Raw genomic sequence first — 22849 nt, 5'->3', positions numbered from 1 at the left:
GGGAAGTTTGACTAGAAGCTTGGTATCTGTCTTCCTTTCCTAGTGACCTTGCATGAGTATTTGCAATCACCTACCAGCATTTGGTTTTGTGCCCATTTGTGGCCCTGATAGGCATATATGACATATTAGAAACCGAACTGGTTTTAGACCTCCTAGAAAGACCCAGTACACCTCTGCCTTATCTTGTTCTTCATGATACCTAGGTCTGGCCATTGAGTATTAGAGATTGTACTTTTATTTCTACCCCTTAAGCCATTCTTCCCCTTTTCTAGTCATCTCTGCCCCTGTCTTAGTTTCATTGAGTAGTCACATACCAGGAGCTTGTTTTGTCCTCTGTTTTGGCTTTAATAATATCTGGAATTATGCTAGATTCAGGCATCTTGGAGGGCCCAAGTCATGCATGTGCTTCCAGCATCCCTTGGATTATTCTGCATCTCCTTTTACATTGACCTACTAGGAAAGATAGGCTTAAGATTTAATTGGTTTCAGGGTATGCTGGGACACCCACAACAACACCACCTATAGGCTTCTTGGTATTTTCTTTTACAGTTATGGATTGGCTTGGAGGAACTTAGTGATCACTGGTAATCTGCTGTGATTTTATAGTTTATTGTTCTACATGGCACCATTTCAAATCCATCCACATATAGAGTATATACACTCATATTTGTATGTATATTTATATGTGTACACACAAACATATTCTAGTGAATTTCTTAGGAAAGCTAGGCTTAATCATCTTTTATACTTCTGCCTTTAAAAAAAGTCCAAATGCTTGTTAACCTTTTTAATACTGGCATTCTGCCAAGGTTGCTGTAAGTTACTGAGATATGGAATGTAACAGATTCTGAAGAATTAAAAATCAATACCACACTGAAGGCACTAGAGCTGTGAATAGGCTGTAACATATACCAATGAGAAACTTGAAAAATAGGAATACAGTATGTCAGCCCTTATAGCAGAATATAACACTCCAATCATAATAATCTGACTTGTTCTCCTGTATTTCTTCTACATGTGTTTGTTTCCACTATTTCTTACATCTTAGAGGGACCCCTCTTTCCTCTCCCCCATTTCCTGGCAGGAAGAAGATACTACAAGGCATATGGGATAGTCAATAAAAATGCCTGGAAACTGGATGTTTGCATGACAGGCTTTAAGCAGGTCAGTGGAGATACATTGTAGATTGCTTAGAGTGAAATAAGTACAAACCTGGAAAGGTAGGATGAGGAGAGATTAAAGAAGCTTTTAAATGTCAAATGGGGGACTTTATATTTGATGCTTGAGGTAATAGGGAGATACTGGAGTTTCTTGAGTCCTTCTCTTACAGGGCGTGACATGGTCAGGCCTGCATTTTAGGAAGACAGTTTGATAGTTGAGTGGAGGATGAATTAAAATGAGGAGAACCAAATAATTATGTTCAATGAGTTCACTACAAATTTATGTTACAGAATCGAACGGGATTCTCACTGTAGCCAGGCAATTCTTGTAGTCTTCTAAACCTTCTTATCCCTCCTGAAGCTTCTCATAGCAGCCCCAACTCCCACACTTCTATCTGAGGACCTTGGTTCATATTAAAAAGAAAACAAAATAAAACAAACAAAAAAGGAGACCATTTGCTGAGAGTTCCCTCTTCTTCTCTCTTCCTCATCTCACTTCAATTAAATAACTCATAGTCTCCTCCTTCTACCCTATCATAAAATGGTTCCCTTTCTCCTTTTCAAGACCAACTTCTCTACATGAATTTTTGATCCTATCATGTTCTTATCATCTTTTCCAGCACATTACCTTCCCCATAATCCCCATTCTGTCACTAATGTTCAATTTCTCCCTGTCAACTGACCTGCTTTCTAATGCCCATCAACATGGGCTTACCATTCCCATACTTAAAATCACTCACTTGATCCAACAAACTCTGTTATATTTTTATATTTCTCAAGCCATTTTTTTGATAAATTCCTTTAGGTACAGGGCAGCTAGGTGGTGTGGTGGGTAGAGTACTGGGCCTGGAGTCAGCAAAGCTCATCTCCCCAAGTTCAAATCTGGCATCAGATGCTTACTATGTGAAAGCAATTTAATACTGTTTGCCTCAGGTGAAGGCCTGAGCTGGAGAAAGAAATGGTAAAACCCTCCAGTATTTTTGCAAAGCAAACCACATATTGAGTTATGAAAAATTGGACATGACTAAAAATGGAACATCATCAACCTTCAGGAATTCAGCTACAATTTGGTATCTCTACTCCCTCTTCTTTTGCTTGATTCTAAAACCTCAATAATTTGGCTTCTGACCACTGCAGCAAATTGAAACTGATCACTATAAGCTTACTGATAATATCTGCTGAATATATTGGCCTTTTCATAATCCTCGTACTACTTGACCCTTTGGCTGTCTTTACACTGTTGATTCCCCTCATTAACTAGTTACTCTCTCCTCTCTAGGCCTTAATGCAACCTCTCTCTCTCTCTCTCGGTTGTTTTTTGACCTATCTGCTCCTCTTTCTTTTTTGGACAATATTCATCCAGGTCACACTCACTATCCATGGATATTCTCCAAGCTTCTTTTCTGTACACTTTTCTCTCTATATACTTTTTTTGCCAATTTTAAATAGATTTTACTCTCCAGGGCAAGAATTGCATTTCCCCTAGTGTACAGTACTGATAAAGAGCAATGTTGTTCACTTCTCTCCCTCCAAACACATTCAAGTATTCAGAATGCTCAGATTTACACAGTAGCTTAAGTGTTACTTTTAAACCATTACTGCCTTGGCTACAAATTTGAGTCCTTCAATTTTTGGAAAGCTGTGTGGCATGCTCTCTCTTCTGGTGCACTTAGTTGACCTCTTCAATGGTGGGTGCAGAAGAGGCACCTCCAGAAGGGGCTGCTCCACCCCCTGGGAACCCACCAGGCATGCCTCTTGTACAGCTTAGCAATGATGGGGTTGCAGACCTCCAATTCTTTCTGCTGATGCTCAAATTCTTCCTTCTGGTTCTTATCCCGCCAGTTGGTTATTTCATTACATTTCTCAAGGATCTCCTGTTTATCTTCACTACCAGTTTTGCCTTGCAGTTTTTCATCCTCTATAGTAGCCTTCATATTGAAAGCATAAGATTCAAGGGAATTCTTGGAAGACACCTTGTCTCTCTGCTTCTCATCTTCAACCTTATTTTTCCTCAGCCTCCTGGACCGTACACTCAATGTCTTCTTTGCTCAGACATCCTTTGTCATTGGTGATGGTGACCTTATTCTCCTTCCCTGTGCTCTTAACCACAGCAGAAAAATTGAGGACACCATTTGCATCAATGTCAAATGTTACTTCAATCTGAAGAATACCTCTGGGTGCTGGGGGGATTCCTATGAGCTCAAATTTGCCAATCAAGTTGTTATCCTTTGTCATTCCTCTCTCACCTTCATAAATCTGAATAAGCACACCAGGATGGTTGTCCAAATAGGTAGTAAATGTCTGTGTCTGCTTGGTGGGGATGGTGGTGTTACATTTGATTAGAACTCTCATAACTCCACCAGCAGTTTCAATTACAAGGGAAAGAGGAGTGATATCCAACAGCAGCAAGTCCTGCACATTCTCAGATTTATCTCCAGACAAAATGGCAGCCTGGACAACTGCAACATAAGCAACAGCCTCTTTGGGATTGATACTCTTGTTGATCTCCTTGCTATTGAAGAAGTCTTGCAGAAGCTTCTGGATTTGGGGATTTGAGTGGAACCACCCACCAGGAAGATGTCATGAATCTGTGATTTATCTAGCTTGACATCTCTTAAGGCCTTGTCCACAGTGTCCAGTGTGCCATGGAAGAGACTGGCATTCAGCTCTTTGAAATGGGTTCAAGTGATTGATATATAGAAGTTGATACCTTCATAGAGGTAGTCGATCTCAATACTGGCCTGGGTGCTAGAAGAGAGGACATGCTTTGAAAGTTCACAAGTGGTGTGAAAAGAGCGAACAGCCCTCCTGTTCTCACTGATGTCCTTCTTGTGCTTTTGCTTGAAATTGGCAACAAAATGGTTGACCATTTGGTTGTCAAAGTCCTCCCCACCCAAGTGGGTATTCCCAGTTGTTGACTTGACCTCAAAGATACCATCTTCAATGGTAAGAATGGAGACATCAAAAATACCACCCCAAGGTCAAAGATCAACACATTTCTCTCAGCACCAACATTTTTCTCCAAGCCATAAGCAATAGCAGCAGCAGTTGGCTCACTGATGGTTTGGAGCACATTGAGACCAGCCTTGGTTCCAGCCTGTCATTGGGAATCATTGAAATAGGCTATTACTGTGACCATAGCATTTGTGACAGTCTTCCCAATGTAAGCATCAGCAATTTCTTTCACCTCGGTCAATACCATGGAAGATACTTCTTCTGGATCGAAAATTGGGTCTCTCCTTTATATTCCACTTGGACCCTAGACCTGCCTGTGTCATTCACCACTGAAAAAGGCCATTGATTCATGTCTGACTGTATAACTGCATCATCAAATCTGTAACAAATCAGAAGTTTGGCATCAAAAACTGTATTGGTGGCGTTTATTGAAACTTGATTCTTTGCAGCATCACCAATTAAACATTCTGTGTTGGTGATCTCCACTTTCCCATGTTGGAAGACTCCCACAGTCTCCCACCAGTAAGTGGTGCCAAGATCAATGCCAACTGTGGGTCCCTTCAACATGGTTGCTGGGGAGTCAGGGGCTCTAGCTAACCGCTATGGAGAAAGAAAGGCTTCTGCTGTGCTCAGTAGCTCTATCTTTATATTTTAGAAGGAGAAGAGAGGACTAGGTAATTAGATGGTATCGTGGATAGAGATCTGAGGCTGGAATCACGAAGATCTGAGCTCAAATCCAGCCTCAGATACTAGCTATGTGGCTCCGGGTAAGTTACTTAACCTCTGTCTGCCATGGTTTCCTCAATGTAAAATGGGGATAATAATAGTAACTACTTCACAATGATGTTCTTGGGATAAAATTAGATCATATTTGTAAAAGTGTTTACACATAGTAGATACCTCATAAATACTTGTTCCTGTCATCTCTCCCTGTATCTATTAGCTCCCATGGGTTCAATAGTCCTCACTATGAGGGTGACTCGTGTGTGTGTCTGTGTGTGTCTGTGTGAGTGTGTATTCATATAAATCCTTTCTCTTGAGCTCCAATCTAGCACCACCATTTAGGACAGGGGTAGGGAACTTGCACTATCAAGGCCACATGTGACCTTCTAGGTCCTTGGGTTCAGCCTTTTGACTGAGTCCTTGTTTTACAGAACAAATCCTTATATTAAGGGGACTTACTCTGTGAAGTTTGCACTCAGTCAAAGGGCCAAACCTGAGGAAATAGAAAGCCACATATGGCCTCAAGAGCACAGGTTCCCCACCCCTGATTAAGACATCTTGAACTAGATGCTTTGTAGACATCTCAAACTCAACTTTTTTTGATACTGACTCATTATTTGTCCTTCAAGATATTCCCATTATCAACTTCCCTATTAGTGTCAAATATACCATTCACCCTCCTAGTCCAAACTTGCTACCTCAGTGTAGTATTTGATTCCTCATTCACACTCACCATATATTACATTGCCAATAAGTCCTCAAGTTTTTTAACTCCTATCTTCAAAACTATATGTGTGTATACATATAAACATGTACAACTGCGTGCACAAATATAAATATAACTCTGTGTGTGTGTGTGTGTGTGTGTGTATCCTTTTCTATGCCCCACCCTCAATCAGCTAGCAAATTGGTATAGGCTTTCACCATCTTGTATGGATTATCATAATAATCTTTTGGCTGTTTTTGCCTCTGGTATCATCCCATTCCGATCTATCCTTACCTCAGCTACCATAGTGATTTTCCTAAAATTCCCATCTAATCATGTTTTCTACTTCCATACTAAAAACAAACAAAATAGCAGTGGTTCCCAATTTTTTCTATGATCAATTAAAACTATTTTGTTAAAATTTTAATGCCTTTACAACCTTACCCCTACCTGCCTTTCCAGACTCCTTATACTTTATCCCCTTACAAGTATTCACTGAAATCGCCTCTTTTAGGCTCTTTGCCCCTGAAATCCCATCATCCCTTTTAACTGGCTGTGTCCCATGCTCAGAAAGTTCTTTCTCCTCAGCTCTTCAACCTGGTTTTTGTGACTTCCTTCATAATTCAGCTCAAATATCTTCTGCTAGAGGCTTTTCTCAGTCCTCCTCCTCTCCTAACCCAAGCCCTCACTGCTAATTCCTTTCCTCTAAAATTGCTTTTTTATTTATACTGTATACTATTTGTATATACACTCTTCACATACTTTCTCCTCCATAAATATGTGAGTTCCTTGAGGGCAGGGACCATGTTTCAGCCTTTTTTTTGATCCCCTGCAGTAAACACAATTCCTGACACATAGTAAGCACTTCATAAATGCTTCTTGACTGACTGAACAGGATGTAACTTTAGGTAAAGAGACTAATTAGAAGGCTTTGAAAGCATTTTTTTTATTGAGAGGCTTTAAGGGTCTGTACAATATTGTGGCTCTGTGAGTAAAGAGAAGGAAACTTATAAGAGAGATGCTGTGTAGGTAAAAAAAATAAGATTTGAAAACATAGCGGTTATGTGAGGTGAATTTGAAGGCAAAGCTGAGGCTGACACTGATGACAGGTTTACAAGAGCCCAATTGACTGGGAGGACAGAAGAAATAGGAAAGATGAGAATAGGAGAGGAAGATTCTTTGTTTTTACATTTATTTATATCTAGAGTACTTAGCAAAGATGAGAAACAAAAACAATTGTAGTATGACATATTCAACATTTGGAACTACTCTGTGAGAAGAAAAAAATGTTCTAGCGTCAGGAAGATGAAAAGATGGAGATCTTTAATGAGCGTAAGTATACCGATAACTCCAATAAGGACAAAACTATCAGATATAGAGTGGGTCTAGTTGGGTATCAAGCCAGTATATACATACTTGCACATGTATACACACATAAATGTCTGCATATATATTCACACATGTATACATGTATTCATACACATCTATACACACACAGAGACATCTATGTGTATATGTTATCAAAGATATAGCCAAAGATATGTCTAAAGTTCAAAATTGTAGTTAGAATAAAGGGTGCCATAAGGAAGAATGTTCAAAATTAACTTGAAAAGTCGAGACACACAGAGACATTGTGGAAACTATTGAAAACAGGCTTTTTCTCTAAGTCATTCAACAGTGACCCCACTCATTTCATAAGTGGGAGCAATGAGCTAATAGCTGAGGTCCCCCACCTGAATTCTAGTTCTCAATTGTAAATAGAGAAAAAGAGTAATCTCTTAAAACCAAGAAAGTTTCTGTGCTCCTCCTGACAGGAAAAATATTCTGTGGGAATATATTAAAAGTCTATATGCCCATATGTAAAACAAAGAAAAAGTCAAGAGGATAGAGAAGGAACCTACTCCACTTTTAAAATTTTTCAAGTGAATTAATCTTATATATTTTGTCCCTTGTTCACCTCCATATTTTAAAATCTGTTACGTAGGTACTTGAAAAATTACAGTCACTGAAACATAAAACAAATTTAGTAAAGCTTTGGTATATAATTCATCAAATGTTTACTGATAATTTATTGGACAGGAAATGGAGGACTTTTAATTTTTCATAGCCCAATTTTAATTCTATGCTTTTGCATTTCATTGGTAATATGATTCTCTGGCACAGATATACACAGTCATGAGATTTGCACTTATGAGTTTTTTCACGTACTTAGATAGAATGTGTTGACAAAATGAAAAAAAAAAATCAACTACATTGATAAGGGTAATTTATCCTTATTTATTTCTTAGAATTCCAACATTTCCAAACTACTGAACAGTTATCGTACTCATCACTTTTTATTTCATTACCTGACTCTATGATCTCAGCTTATATATAGATTCATAAGTTAGCACTTAATTTAAAAAAATAAATTCAAATTACTTTTGTTTGGAATATTTGTGGAAAAGTTTTCAACACCCTTCAACAATATGGCATTCTAACCCTACACTGTCACGACACTCTGGCAAGGAGTCACTTCTATGCTATCAGTTCTTCAAGCCTAATTTTGAACCTGCCTATAGAAGAAATTTCTTTAATCATATATCTTCATTTTTATAATTTTGATGACAGATACTAATATATCATTGCTGAAGGAGGGAAAATATAGAGCTATTTAGTTTTTGGTTGACTACCAGGATTGTCTCAATGGAAAACATGGATATACAAGCACATACCGATTTTGGGAAAATGTGCCTGTGATGAGGCACGTCTAATGAAAAGAATATAATAATAGAGTAAGATAGCTATTCATGGAATTGAGAGCCTTCCAGTTCAGAAAATCAATGGAAACAAAATAATATGTTTACATGGAAAGGCTTTCTACCAAGAACAGACTCAATGGATCAAGTCTAGAGAAATTTAGAGTCAGCAACACATTTCCCTCAGAAATTTTTTTTTCTCTAAATGAAAGCAATCTGCTAGGCATTTCTTTTCTTTCCCATAGTGGCTGACACTGATAATAATTTATTATGCTAAGATGTATCCTTCTGCTGGTGTGGGATACAACAGAGATGATACAGTTGAAGAAACAAGGTCAAGAAAACTGTGAAAAGCAACTGCTTTTCAACAGGTCTTAGATTCCTCCAGGAGAGGTAGTACCTACAACTGGTTTGGTATGTGGAAAAAGGTGTAAAGAAAGTTACATTTATTTCTTTGCATAGTTAAGAAAAGCCTATTCTCTTGATCCTAAAAAAGTTTCTTTTTTACTATGAGGGTAAGTATTTCTTCTTTTTTTGGCTTCACATCAAGGTTTTGAAAAATCAATTAAATTAAATTGCTGGAAAATACGCAGAAGATAGGCGAAAAAGACACTAAGATACCAACTGCCTTTTTTTTCAATATATGCTCAGAGTAGAACCGGCATTTTTAAAGTAGACAAATAGAGAGCAATTCAAAACAACTGGCTAGAAATTGGGACCATAAGCAACCAACTTCCTTTCATCTTAAATATATCCCTTCCCATTACTACTGTCTACTAGCTCTTACTGAAATCTGGCTTTCCCCTAATGACACAGCCTCTTTGGCCAGCCTTTCCATTATCCTTGGATCACTAGTTGAGGTAGCAGGGTTTGAATAATCCTTGCTACGCATTAGAACTTTCAGGTTTTCCCATTTCCTCCACCACTCAGTAACCTTGCTTCTTTTTGAGACTTAAAGCACTCATATCTATCATCCAATCAAAATCCTGGAGGTTGTTAACTAGAGACTCCCAGGTCATTTTCTTCCCTTCCTCAATGAGTTGGATACTTGGCTTATGATTTTTCTCTTTCCCAACTCCTGCCCTCATATTAGGGGACTTCAACATATATATTGATTCTCCCTCAAATACCCTAATCACCCAGCTCCTCACTCTACTGGTTTAAGTGATATTATTCCACATCTTAACATGTTATACCCTGACCCCAACATCATGATGTCATGGGTACTCTTAAAATACACAGGAAAAACAAGAAATTCCATCCCAGCTAGTACAAAAGATTGCACTTCTTTTATCTCCACTCTTGCATTTATTTTCAGTTTCTCCCTCTCTACTGCATCACTTTCTACTGCCTATAAACATGTACATATCCCATCTTGGCAGAAAAAACCAAAAAAACTAAACAAAACAGATGTATTTGATCCTTCCATCCCTGCTAACTATATTCCTATAACTCTTTTGATGCAGTTAGACGAAACAGTGGATAGAGTGCTAGGCCTGGAGTCAGAAAGACTTGAACTCAATTCTAGCTTCAGATACTTACTAGATGTATGAATCTGGGCAAGTCACTTAACCTTGTTTATCTCAGTTTCCTCATCTTCAGGATGAGCTGGAGAAGGAAATGGCAAACCATACCATTATCATTGCCATGAAAACCCACAAATGGGGTCTTCAAGAGTTGGACATGAAAACAACAACAATAAAGCACTAATACTCTCTTGAACTTTATAGCTAAACTCCTCAAGAAGTCTTTCTATAATAGGTGCCTCCACATTCTCTCCACTCACTTTCCTCTTAACCATTTAAAATCTAGCTCCCAGTATTATCATTCCATTGAAACTACTCTCTCAAAAGTTACAAAGCTGCCAAATCCAATGGCCTTTTATCAATCATCAATCTCTGCAGTCTTTTGACATGGTTGATCTCTATCTCCTCCTTGACACATTCTTCTCTGTATATTTTTGGGACACCATTCTCTCCTGCTTTTCCTTCTACCTATCTGACTTCTCTTTCTCTGTCTCCTTCACTAGATCTTTCTCCAGTATATGCTGCCTAACTCTAGGTGTCCCCCAGAGTTCTGTCCTGGACCTTCTTTTCTTCTTCCTCTACACTACTTCACTCGGTGATATCCTTATCTCCTATGGGTCTAATTACCATTTCTGTGCTTATCTGTATTAGTAAGGCAAGATTCATGGCCTCCACTATGACCACAAACATGCCTGTATGGTTCAGAATCGCAAAGTATGAAAAACTCTCTAGGTAGAAAGCAGAGGAAGTATAACATTTATTTAGGCACGAAAGAATCTAATCCCAGAACCAGTAATTCAAATTCAATACAGCAATAGTTGTATTCCAGAACCAGGAAGCCCACCTCAATTTAGCAACAAGGAGATTAAAACACAGTATTACAGCAAAGAGCCAAGTCATCCTGTAACCTGCCCCCCCTCCCCCAACCCCTGCAACTAGGGCCTTCCCATAAACAATCACTCAGGAATGCTAACTGTTTGCTTGCCTGTCCTCTCCCCCCTCAGTCCTCTGGTCTGCAGCTCTCTGGTCTCCACTACTCTCCTCTCAGCACTCACTTCTGCAGCTCTGTGGCCTCAGAGTTCTCCTTGGGCTGAATTCTGAAGTCTGGCTTCTCTTCTGACTTTTGAATTCTCAGTTCTCAATGGCTACCTTCTGGGTGCTTATGTTCTTTTTAGGGCCCTAGGGCCTCACACCCAATCAGCAAAAGAGGGTGGGAAAGATCTTCAATCACTGATTGGCATCACAAAGGTATGGGCCTGCCTCTCTTAACTGGCCTCACCTGAGCCCTATAGAATGGGTAGGAAAGGATCTTAGGATCTTAATAAATGATTATTTATTGAATAAATAGGTTAAATTAATATTAAAAATCATAAAATGAAAAATAGGAATAGCGGATCATCTCTCACAATTATGTATAAGAGATTAATTCTTAACCAAATAAGGAAGAGAGGCAATTACAGGAGATAAAATAGATAAATTTCATTACATGAAAGTGAAAAACTTTTCCACAAAAAATAATGCATCCTGGATAAAAGGGAGATGGTTGAAAAAAATCTTGGTATCAAATTTATTCAGTAAGAGTTGGGCATTTAAGTTTCACAAACAAGTAACATGCATGTTATACATATGTATGCACATACACATGTGTGTAGATATGCATCTATCTACACACACACATATATATGTATATATATATAGATATATCCTAAAAAACAATGCAGCATACACACATGACACACACAGAAATGCATACATATAATGTATTCATATATATGTGAATATATAACATATACCTATCTATACATATCATACATGCATGTGTATATTTGTATATTACTAAAATCTACTCACTAATAAATAGATAAGTGGTAAAGGGATATGAATAGTTTACATAAGAATAATTGCAACTTTTTAAGAACCATCTCAAAATATGTTCCAAATCATTAATAATAATTCCTTAATATTGTAGAGGGTATCACCTCCTCCTAATCAATAATGTTCACAAACTTGTTGTCATAATTCTCAATTCCTCATGGTCTCTCAACCACTATATCTATTCTGTTGTCAATGTCGGTTGATTTCACCTTCGCAACATCTCTTCATCAGGGTCTCTTCTCCCTGACACTGCCATCATTTTTTTATATTTTTTTTAAATTTTTTTTAAAATTTCTTTATTTATTTTTAGTTTACCACACACGGTTCTACATAGTTTTGAGTTCCAGATTTTCTCCCCTCCCTCACCCCTCCCTCCCCAAGACGGCATGGAATCTCATATAACTGTCATGTATAACTTCACATTGAATTAATTTATGCACTAGTCAAGTTGTGGAGAAGAATTTTGACCAATGGAATGAATCATGAGAAAGAAGAAACAGAACCAAAAAAAAAAACCAACCCAAAAACAAAAACAAAAGAGAAGCAAAAAAGGCGAGCATGTAGTGCACCTCGATCTGTATTCAAACTTCACAGTTCTTTCTCTGGATGAAGATAGCATTCTCCATCTTGAGTCCCCTGGAGTTGTCCTTGCCCCTTAGGTTTCTGAGAAGAGCGAAGTATGTCAGGGTTGGTCCTCATGGAATCCATATATCTGTGGCTGTGCACAACGTTCTCCTGGCTCTGCTCCGCTCATTCAGCATTATGTCGTGTAGGTTTTTCCAGGTTGTTACGAAGTCAGCATCATCCCCGTTTCTTATGGCACAGTAGTATTCCATCACCTTCATATACCACAGCTTGTTCAGCCATTCCCCAATTGATGGGCATCCCTTTGATTTCCAATTCTTGGCTACCACAAAAAGAGCTGCTATAAATATCCTTGTACATATGGGTCCTTTTCCCGCTTGTGTGATTTCTTTGGGATACAACCCTAGAAGTGGTATTGCTGGGTCAAAGAGTATGAACATATCTATAGTCCTTTGGGCATAGTTCCAAACTGCTATCCAAAATGGCTGGATCAGTTCACAACTCAACCAGCAATGCAACAATGTTCCAATTTCCCCACATCCTTTCCAGCATTTATCATTTTCCTGTTTTGTTATTTTAGCCAATCTGACAGGAGAGATGTGGTATCTAAGAGTTGTTTTGATTTGCATTTCTCTAACCAGTAGTGATCCAGAGCATTTTTTCACATGCCTATAGATAGCTTTAATTTCTTCCTCTGAAAACTGCCTGTTCATATCCTTTGACCATTTCTCAATTGGGGAATGGCTTGTATTCCTATATATTTGACTTAGCTCCCTGTATATTTTAGAGATGAGGCCTTTATCAGAGATACTAGTTGCAAAGATTTTCTCCCAATTTTCTGCTTCCCTCCTAATTCTTGTTGCATTGGCTTTTTTTGTACAAAAACATTTCAATTTGACATAATCAAAATTATCCATTTTGCATTTTGTAATGCTCTCTATCTCTTGTTGGGTCAAGAATTCTTTACTTTTCCATAAATCTGATAAGTAAACTATTCCTTGCTTTCCCAAATTACTTAGAGTATCAGCTTTTACACCGAAATCATGAACCTATTTTGACTTTATTTTGGTATATGGTGTAAGATATTGGTCTATGCCCAGTTTTTGCCCTACCATTTTCCAATTTTCCCAACAGTTTTTGTGAAAATAGTGAATTATTAGCCCAGAAGCTGGTCTCTTTGGGTTTATCAAAGAGTAGATTGCTAAACTTGTTGATTTCTCCTACTTGTGTACCTATCCTATTCCACTGATCCACACCCCTGTTTCTTAACCAGTACCAGGCAGTTTTTATGACTGCTGCTGTGTAGCACAGTTTAATATCTGGTGTGGCTAAGCCACCTTCTCTAGCATGTCTTTTCATTAATATCCTAGATACTCTAGACCTCTTGTTTTTCCAAATGAATTTTGTTATTATTTTGTCCAGCTCAGTAAAATAATTTTTTGGTAGTTCGATTGGTATGGCACTGAATAGATAGATTAATTTAGGTAGAATTGTCATTTTTATTATATTAGCTCGGCCTAACCATGAGCAACTAATATTTTTCCATCTATTTAGATTTGATTTTATTCGCTTGAAAAGTGTTTCATAGTTATGTTCATATAGGCCCTGGGTTTGTCTTGGCAAATAGACTCCCAAATATTTTATAGTGCCTTCAGTAACTTTGAATGGAATTTCTCTTTCTATCTCTTGCTGTTGGGCTTTGTCAGTAATGTATAGGAATGCTGAGGATTTATGTGGGTTTATTTTATATCCTGCAACTTTGCTAAAGTTGTTTATTATTTCAAGTAGTTTTTTACTTGATTCTCTAGGATTCTCTAGATAAATCATCATATCATCTGCAAAAAGTGATAATTTAGTTTCTTCTTTTCCTATTCTAATTCCTTCAATTTCTTTTTCTTCTCTTATTGCTACAGCTAATGTTTCTAGTACCAAATTGAATAATAGGGGTGATAATGGACGTTCTTGTTTCACCCCTGATCTTATTGGGAATGCATCTAGTTTATCCCCATTGCAAATAATGCTTGTCGATGGTTTTAGGTAGATGCTATTTATAATTTTGAGGAAGGTTCCCCTTATTCCTATGCTTTCTAGTGTTTTTAATAGGAATAGGTGTTGTACTTTGTCAAAGGCTTTTTCTGCGTCTATTGAGATGATCATATGGTTTCTGCTAGTTTTGTTGTTGATATGGTCAATTATGCTAATAGTTGTCCTAATATTGAACCAGCCTTGCATTCCTGGAATAAATCCTACCTGGTCATAGTGTATTATTCTCGTAATGAGTTGCTGCAATTGTTTTGCTAATATTTTATTTAAAGTTTTTGCATCAATATTCATTAGAGAAATTGGTCTATAATTTTCTTTCTCAGTTTTAACTCTACCTGGTTTGGGTATTAGTACCATATTTGTGTCATAAAAAGAATTTGGTAGGACTCCTTCTTCACCTATTCTACAAATTCTACCTAGTCTACAAAGTATTGGAATTAGTTGTTCTTTAAATGTTTGATAGAATTCACATGTAAAACCATCTGGACCTGGAGATTTTTTCGTAGGGAGTTCATTGATGGAATGCTCAATTTCTTTTTCTGATATGGGGTTATTAAGAAATTTCACTTCTTTTTCTGTTAGCCTGGGCAGTTTATGTTTTTGTAGATATTCATCCATATCTCTAAGGTTGTCAAATTTATGTGCATACAGTTGAGCAAAATAATTCCAAATTATTTTTTTGATTTCCTCTTCATTAGAGGTGACCTCACCCTTTTCATTTTTGATACTGGTAATTTGATTTTCTTCTTTCTTTTTTTTAATCAAATTGGCCAAAGGTTTATCAATTATATTGTTTTCTTCATAAAACCAGCTCTTTGTTTTATTTATTAATTCAATAGTTTTCTTGGTTTCAATTTTATTCATCTCTCCTTTGATTTTCAGTATTTCTAATTTGGTATTTAAATGGGGGTTTTCAATGTGCTCTTTTTCTAGCTTTTTCAGCTGCATGCCCAGATCATTGATCTCCTCTTTCCTTATTTTATTCATGTAGGCCTTTAGAGATATAAAACTTCCCCTAAGAACTGCTTTTGCTGCATCCCATAAGTTTTGGTATGTTGTTTCATTATTGTCATTCTCTTGACTGAAATTATTAATTGTTTCTCTGATTTGTTCTTTGGCCAACTCATTCTTTAGAATTAAATTATTTAGTTTCCAATTAGTTTTTAGCTTATTTTTCCATGGTACTTTATTGAAAATGATTCTTATTGCATCATGATCTAAAAAGGATGCATTGACTACTTCTGCTTTTCTGCACTGGATTGTGAGGTTTTTATGCCCTAGTCCATGGTCAATTTTTGAGTATGTGCCATGTAGTTTTGAGAAGAAAGTATATTCCTTTTTATCCCCATTCAGTTTTCTCCAGAGGTCAATCATATGTGCCTTTTCTAAAATTCTGTTTACCTCCTTAACTTTTTTCTTATTTACTTTGAGGTTAGATTTATCAAGTTCAGAAAGGGGGAGGTTGAGGTCTCCCAATATTATAGTTTTGCTGTCTATTTCTTCCTGTAACTGCATTAACCTCTCCTCTAAGAATTTGTGTGCCTTACCACTTGGTGCATATATGTTAAGGAATGAAATTTCTTCATTGTTTAAGGTGCCTTTTAGCAGGATATAATGTCTTTCCTTATCTCTTTTAATTAGATCTATCTTTACTTTTGCTTTGTCTGAGATTAGGATTGCTACACCTGCTTTTTTAACTTTAGCTGAGGCACAATATATTTTACTCCAGCCTTTTACCTTAACCCTATGTGTATCCCCCTATTTCAAATGCGTTTCTTGTAAACAGCATACTGTAGGATTATGGTTTTTAATCCATTCTGCTATCTGCTTCTGTTTTGTGAGAATGTTCATCCCCTGCACATTCAGGGTTATGATTTCGATCTGTGTCTTTTTCTCCATCCTAATTCCCTCTGTTTATGCTTTTATTTCTCCCTTTCCCCTTCTCCTCCTCAACAAAGTTTTGCTTTTGACCGCCGCTTTCCTCAGTTACCCCTCCCTCTTTATTCCCCTCCCTTATCTTACCGTTACCCACTTGCTACTTCTCCTCTCCCTTCTGACCGCCCCCCCTCCCTTTTTCCCCCCTTACCCTCCCACTTCCCCTAGGACGAGTTAGATTTCTATACTTATCAGAGTATGTTATTCCCTTCTTGAACTAGATCAGATGACAGTAAAGCTCAAATACTGCTTTTCTCCCTCCCTTCTTTCCCTCTACTATAATATGTTTTTGTGCAACTTCATTTGGTGTAATTGACCCTTTTCTACTACCTCCTTACCACTTCCCTCATACCCCTCCCTTTATATCTCTTACTTATATTTAATATCTTTACATCAATTAATTTATACATGCATTCACAGCCTATGTATATCTCTTTCATTTGTCATAATAGCTGTACCATTCACAAGAATGACTTATATATGTATGTATATATGTTAATATATACATATATACATATACATACATATATATATATATAGATATATATAAAACATACATAAGATGATATAATCCACATAAAGATGTAAACATCCTGCCCTTATTGGTTAATAAGGTTTGTGGGGTTTTTCCCCCTGGTTACCTTTTTATGTCTCTCTTGAGTTTTGTATTTGGAGATCAAATTTTCCATTGAGTTCTGGCCTTTTCATCAGGAAGGTCTGGAATTCCCTTATTTCATTGAATGTCCATCGCCTTGCCTGGAAAATTATGCTTAGTTTTGCTGGGTAGTTGATCCTTGATTGTAGTCCCAGCTTCTTTGCCCTTGGAATATCATATTCCAATTTCTCCTGTCTTTTAATGTGGAAGCTGAGAGATCCTGCGTGATCCTGACTGTAGTTCCATGATATTTGAATTGCTTCCTTTTGGCTGCTTGCAGTATTTTCTCCTTGAGTTTATAGCTCTGAAATTTGGCTATAATATTTCCTGGTGTTTTCAGTTTGGGATCTCTTTCAGGGGGTGATCGGTGAATTCTTTCAATGACTATTTTGCCCTCTGGTTCTAGGACCTCTGGGCAGTTGTCTTTGAGAATTTCTTTGAAGATACTGTCAAGGCTCCTTTTTTCATCGTGGATTTCCAGTAGACCAATAACTCTCAAATTGTCTCTCCTGGATCTATTTTCCAGGTCAGTTCTTTTGCCAATCAGATATTTCACATTTTTTTCTGTTTTTTCATTCTTTACGTTTTGTGTTATTATTACTTCTTGCTGCCTCATAGATTCGTTAGCTTCCACTTGCTCAAGTCTAATTTTTAATGAGTTAGTGTTTACATTTTGCTTTTGAGTCTCCTTTTCCAATTGGTTGATTTTGCCTCTCAGGCTGTCCTTTTCTCTCTCTAGATTCTGAATCTCCGTATCCTTTTCCCCAATCTTATTCTTTAGGGACTTGATTTCATCAGTGAATTTTTTTTCCATTTTTTCCATATTTTCTTTTAGCTCCCTAATTTGGTTTTTAAAATCCTCCTTTAGCTCTTCCAGCAGGGCTTTTTTGGCTGGAGACCAGTTCATATTACCTTTTGAGGTATCTGATGTATCTACAGTATCGTCACTTTCCTCTTGGATATTTGTATTTTGATCCTGCCTGTCTCCATAAAAAGAATCTATTGTCCTCGGTTTTTTTGTGTTCTTCTTCATGTTGGTTTGCCTTTTGCTGGCTTTACAATGAATTTCTATCTGTGGGCCTCAGGGCTTTCTGTCCCAGCTTTCTTATTCTGGGGGTTGTGAGTCTAGAATTATAACCTTCAGTTTCCTGAGGTGTGGGAGAGGGGTCTGGCTCCCTGGCATCTCACTCCCTGTGGGTGCTGTTCAGCACTTGCTTTTCAGCAATGGTATCAGCTGTTTGTTATTTGAGCTGATGTCTGGCACTTCCCCTGGAGGAGCAAGGTTATGTCTGGGCTCCTGGCATTGACCCCTGCCGACTCTGCCCCTATGGGACTGATGAACTTCTGCTATTTGACCACTGAAGCCCCACTACTTTCTCCTCAGTTCCAGCGTTCTTTTTTTTCCCCGAGGGATTCTCTGGGTGGGGAGGGGAGGGATTAGAGCTGTTTACCTGGACATTAAGAACTCCCGGAAGCTCAAGAAACCGCCTTTAATACGTTTGGGCTGCAAACTTCTGGAGACGGTATTTCATGGGTGGCCTTGCGCTGCCTCTCGTCGCTTCCACAGACTGCCGTCCTGTGTTCGGAGGCCTGGGGATCTCCACTGGTTTCGGGCGCCCAGCTTTCTCCCAGCCCGTCTCCCACGTGGATTTCCTGGCCGGCCACTTCTGCCTGGGTCTGGAGCAGCTCCGCACCAAGCACTCTCCAAGCCTACAGTTTCGTGCCTCCCACCTTTCAGACTCTCCCGGCTCGGAAATTTGCCCCACGCAGACTGCTCGCAGTTTCTGACTCTCTCAGATCTGCTCAAATTCACTTTTTTATAGGAATCTGACAGACCTTGTGAGAGAGCTCCAGTAAGACGCTGCCTTCATGCAGCCATCTTGGCTCCCACAGTGCCACCATTTTGATGCAGGCCCTCATTACCTCATGCCTGGATGATTGTTCTGATATTGTAAGACTCTTCTGATGGGTCTGCCTGCCTCAATTATCTCCACACTCCAAAACACCCTCCATTCAACTACATAAAATTCATGATTTTTCATAAATTTTCCTACTCAGTAAATACCAATAACTCTCTGTTACCTCTGGGATCAAATACAAAATCTTCAATTTAGTGTTCATACTCCTTCATAATTTAGCCACTCTTCATACCTTTTCAGTTTGCTTATACCTTATTCATCCTATAATCTTTGATCAAGTTACACTTACCTCCTTTCTGTTTTACAAACAAGGCTCCATCTTTTGGCTCTGTGCATTTTCACTGCTTTTCTCCCATGTCTGGAATGCTCTCCCAATTCATCTCTGCTTCCTGGCTTTTTTGGCTGCCTTCAAATCCTAACTAAATTCACATTTGCTGTAAGAAGGTGTCTTGGTAAGCAAAATGGGCTCTTAGCACTTAGTTCAACCAAGTGCCCTTGAAGAGTTTGGCTTTTGTTTCCTTTGAGTAATTCAGTGTATTTCATTGAGTCTTACTAGGTGCTAAGCCCCAGGCCCAAACCCCTATTAGGTGTAAAACCTATGTGGGTATGGATTGGTAACTAAGCTGGGGCCCAAGGTGGGGCTAACTAAGGGGAGGGCCTAGTTTACACATGAGTTTGAGTGACATGTTTGGGACATCAGAGGCTTTTAGATCATGTGGGTTCAAGTTGCCTTTTTGCGACGATTCTAGGTCACGTGGGTGAGCTGCATGTGTAACTCACCCCTGACCCTGAAAAAGATATAAAACCAGGGGTTGGCTTTCTGTTCTTTGGAGCTCTTAGCCACAGCAGTGGTGGTGCAAGTGACTCTGGGCCAGCCCACGTTATGAGCTCCCAGGCTGAACCTAGATGTTGGTAACTATGAATCTGTATTTGGTCTGTCTGTCAATGTTTGTAATTTGTTTAGGGCTCTCACTCATGTTGGTGTGCCGATGAGGAGACTCTGGGCAGCTATAGCTAAGGGCCCTTGTAAACCCGGATGTTGGGACTTTGTTAAACTCTGGTAACTATGTATTGGGATTTGAATCAGACAAGGTCTGTCTGTCGATGTTCGTACTTTGTTTGTATTTAGCTCTGAAGTTCAGGGTGCTGGTCTTTTCCCCTGAACTAATATTTGTATGCTGAATTAATGTAAGCTTGTCAACCCCTTGACATTGTTTTCCTTACTAAAGCAGATCAAAAGAACCTGTGCTTTTACAGTGTGTTGGCAGCTTTCTGTGTGCTGGTTGTTTGTGGATCTTACACCCCCACAGAAGCTGCTAGCCGGATTGTTGAAACAGAAGGCTTTTCCAAGTCTAGTAATTCTAGTGCCTTCCCTTTTCAATTCATCATATGTATGTATATATATATATATATATATATATATATGCGTGTGTGTTTCTGTGTGCGGTGTGTGTGTATGTGTATACGTATACATGCATCTATACATATGTATAGATGATCTGTGTATATAAGTGTGTACACATGTGTTTATATGTATATATATATATATATGTGCATGTGCATCTATCTCTCTGTATATATATCCATAAGTGTATTTATATGTGTGTGTATGCATATATATACATATATATGCACATATATATGTATGTGTGCATGTGTAATTTGTACAGAGTTCTTTTCTCATTGACTTGATTAGATCATTAGCTCCGTAAAGGTATGGACTGTTTTCTTGTATCCCCATTGCTTAGCACATTGCCTGGCACTAGCAAGGTACTTAATCAATGTTTATTGGCTGTATGTTGACTAATGTATCAAGTTATATTTATTCTTTTTTTCCTCCTTTTTTGTCTTAAAATTATTACTTATTACATGGAATGGCTAGTGGGGAGGAGACTGGGTAGTAATACTGGGTAAAATTATGGTAATATACAATAAGAAAATACTGGAATACTTTTTTTTTTCAGGGAAAAATATTAATGGAATTCATTGTCAGTTTTGTTAATAAGAAACACACAGCTGGTTTTGGACTTACTGTTTTGAGTAGCAAGAACATTTTCCATTTCATAAGGCTTCCCTTTAATATACCAAGAGTGAGTTGTAGAGGAGTGACAACATCTTTTAGCACTTCCAACCTTCCAGTGTGAATTTGGGTGGTTAGAGGAAGCTAGCACAGAGTCAAAAGAGCACTCCTGCACATGTGTGTATGTATATACACTGGTATATATGCGATATATACATACACACATATACATAGACACATATATGTATCCACATACACAGTACACATATGTGTATATGTGTGTGTGTATATATATATATGATGTATGTATATATAGTCAGAATATATCATCTTTTCTTTACCCATAGCTCATAGAGAATTTACATTTTCTCTCAGAAAACTTTGCCTGTTGAAAGTAGTTAAGATGTCTTCTATTTCCCTTTTGATTTCCTAGTTCACTCTACTTCACACAGTAGGTGCTCAATAAATGTCATTGACTGACAAACTCAAACTGCAGGTGGTTAAGATATCCTGGCTATGCTCATTACCACTGACCTGTACCACTGAGCTTTAATGAGGTCGGTTTAAGTACATGGGGAATCAAAGTCCTCTAAACCTCATTAATGGAAACTACATTGCAATTAACAAGAACCAAGGGAGTGTACGGATAACATTTAAAGGAGTTTCTTATGTCAATAACAGAATTGACTCTGGATATATGGACACTGTAGGTTAGAACAAACCATTTTTTTCAATTTTTCAATTGTTTTGTTGGGTTAGATTTTCCATATTGGTTCTCAATTCAATTGGCTAAATTATAGAATAGGTAACTATTTTTGTGTGTGTCATAGTATTATATGTCAGTGTATTCTTCAGTACGTCAAGTGACCTGTGATTCCAATGGTGCAGCTCCCACTTGCTAACTGTTGTGACTCAAAAAAGTTCATCACTTGATGGTCAGTCTAACTGTGACAAGCTTCTTTCAGTTTGCTATGTCTGCTTACATTTATAGCTAGGACCATGCTCAAAGACTTTTTAGCTTAATATAACCTGCTTAATATTGTACTTCATTGTCATAGCCTTGGAGAACCTAGAGTCATCTCCACACCATGATAAGGCATTGAATTAGGACTATAGCAGAGGTAGACAATATTAATATGTTTTAGTATTAGTTATCCAGATCAGAAATATTATATCATCAAATCAAGCTGACCATATAATCACTGTAGGCTGCTAATGAAAAACTTTCAAGAATTACTGGCAGATTTATGAACGGTACTTGAGATTATTAAAATAATCCAGAGACCTCTTAGGACAAGAATATCTATTACCTCTCCATTCATATCACAGTAATACATAGCATCACAAATATTTCTATAGCATTTCAAAACTTTGGAAGTATTCTTACATCACTGATTCTATTCCTTCTACATGTAAACAACATTTTCTTTATTACAAAATGGTATTTAAAGGAGCTGAAGTATCTTATCTAGAGTGTTTAAGCTCATTAATAGCAGAATCAGGCCTAGATACCAATCCAAGATTCCCAAAACTATATGCATTTTTTTTTCTTTTTGGGATTCCTCTGTACAATATTACTCAGTGAAAATTGAAACCTATTCAATGTCCATTCCTTTCCCAAGTTATAAGCTACCATTGGGAATTTTGTATTCTATGTTTTGCGATTCAAGTTTTTTGTTGTTATTGTTTGTTTTTCTTTTATTTTTTTAAATAAACATGATGCCCAGGGAGAATCTATATCAGAAGGAAGAGAAAAACACTTAAAGGTTTGAATATAAATTGGCACAAAGCAAACAATTTTAATATTTTAAAAAAAATCAAATAGTTGGCATAGATCCTTCTTGGATATAATTCTTTCATTGATTTAATAGCATCTTCAATTTTAATTGGAAATTAGGCTTTTAAGTAAAGAATGAATATTTCCCAGTAATAAATCTCTTTTCAGTTTAGTATAGCAAGCTCTCTTTGTGGGAAACAGTCAATACTATGTATTTTAGCTACTATTCTCT

At 37.7% G+C, this 22849-nt stretch overlaps 1 pseudogene; it reads right to left on the bottom strand.

Annotated features, from left to right (window-relative positions):
• Positions 1-2842: 2842 nt before the first annotated feature.
• On the bottom strand, positions 2843-4481 carry LOC118838171 (annotated as a pseudogene).
• Positions 4482-22849: the final 18368 nt, after the last annotated feature.

Source organism: Trichosurus vulpecula, chromosome 1, assembly GCF_011100635.1.
Source record: "Trichosurus vulpecula isolate mTriVul1 chromosome 1, mTriVul1.pri, whole genome shotgun sequence".
Taxonomy (NCBI): Eukaryota; Metazoa; Chordata; class Mammalia; order Diprotodontia; family Phalangeridae; genus Trichosurus; species Trichosurus vulpecula.
Note: the sequence above shows the minus strand (reverse complement) of the source record. Positions and strands in the feature narration are given on the sequence as shown.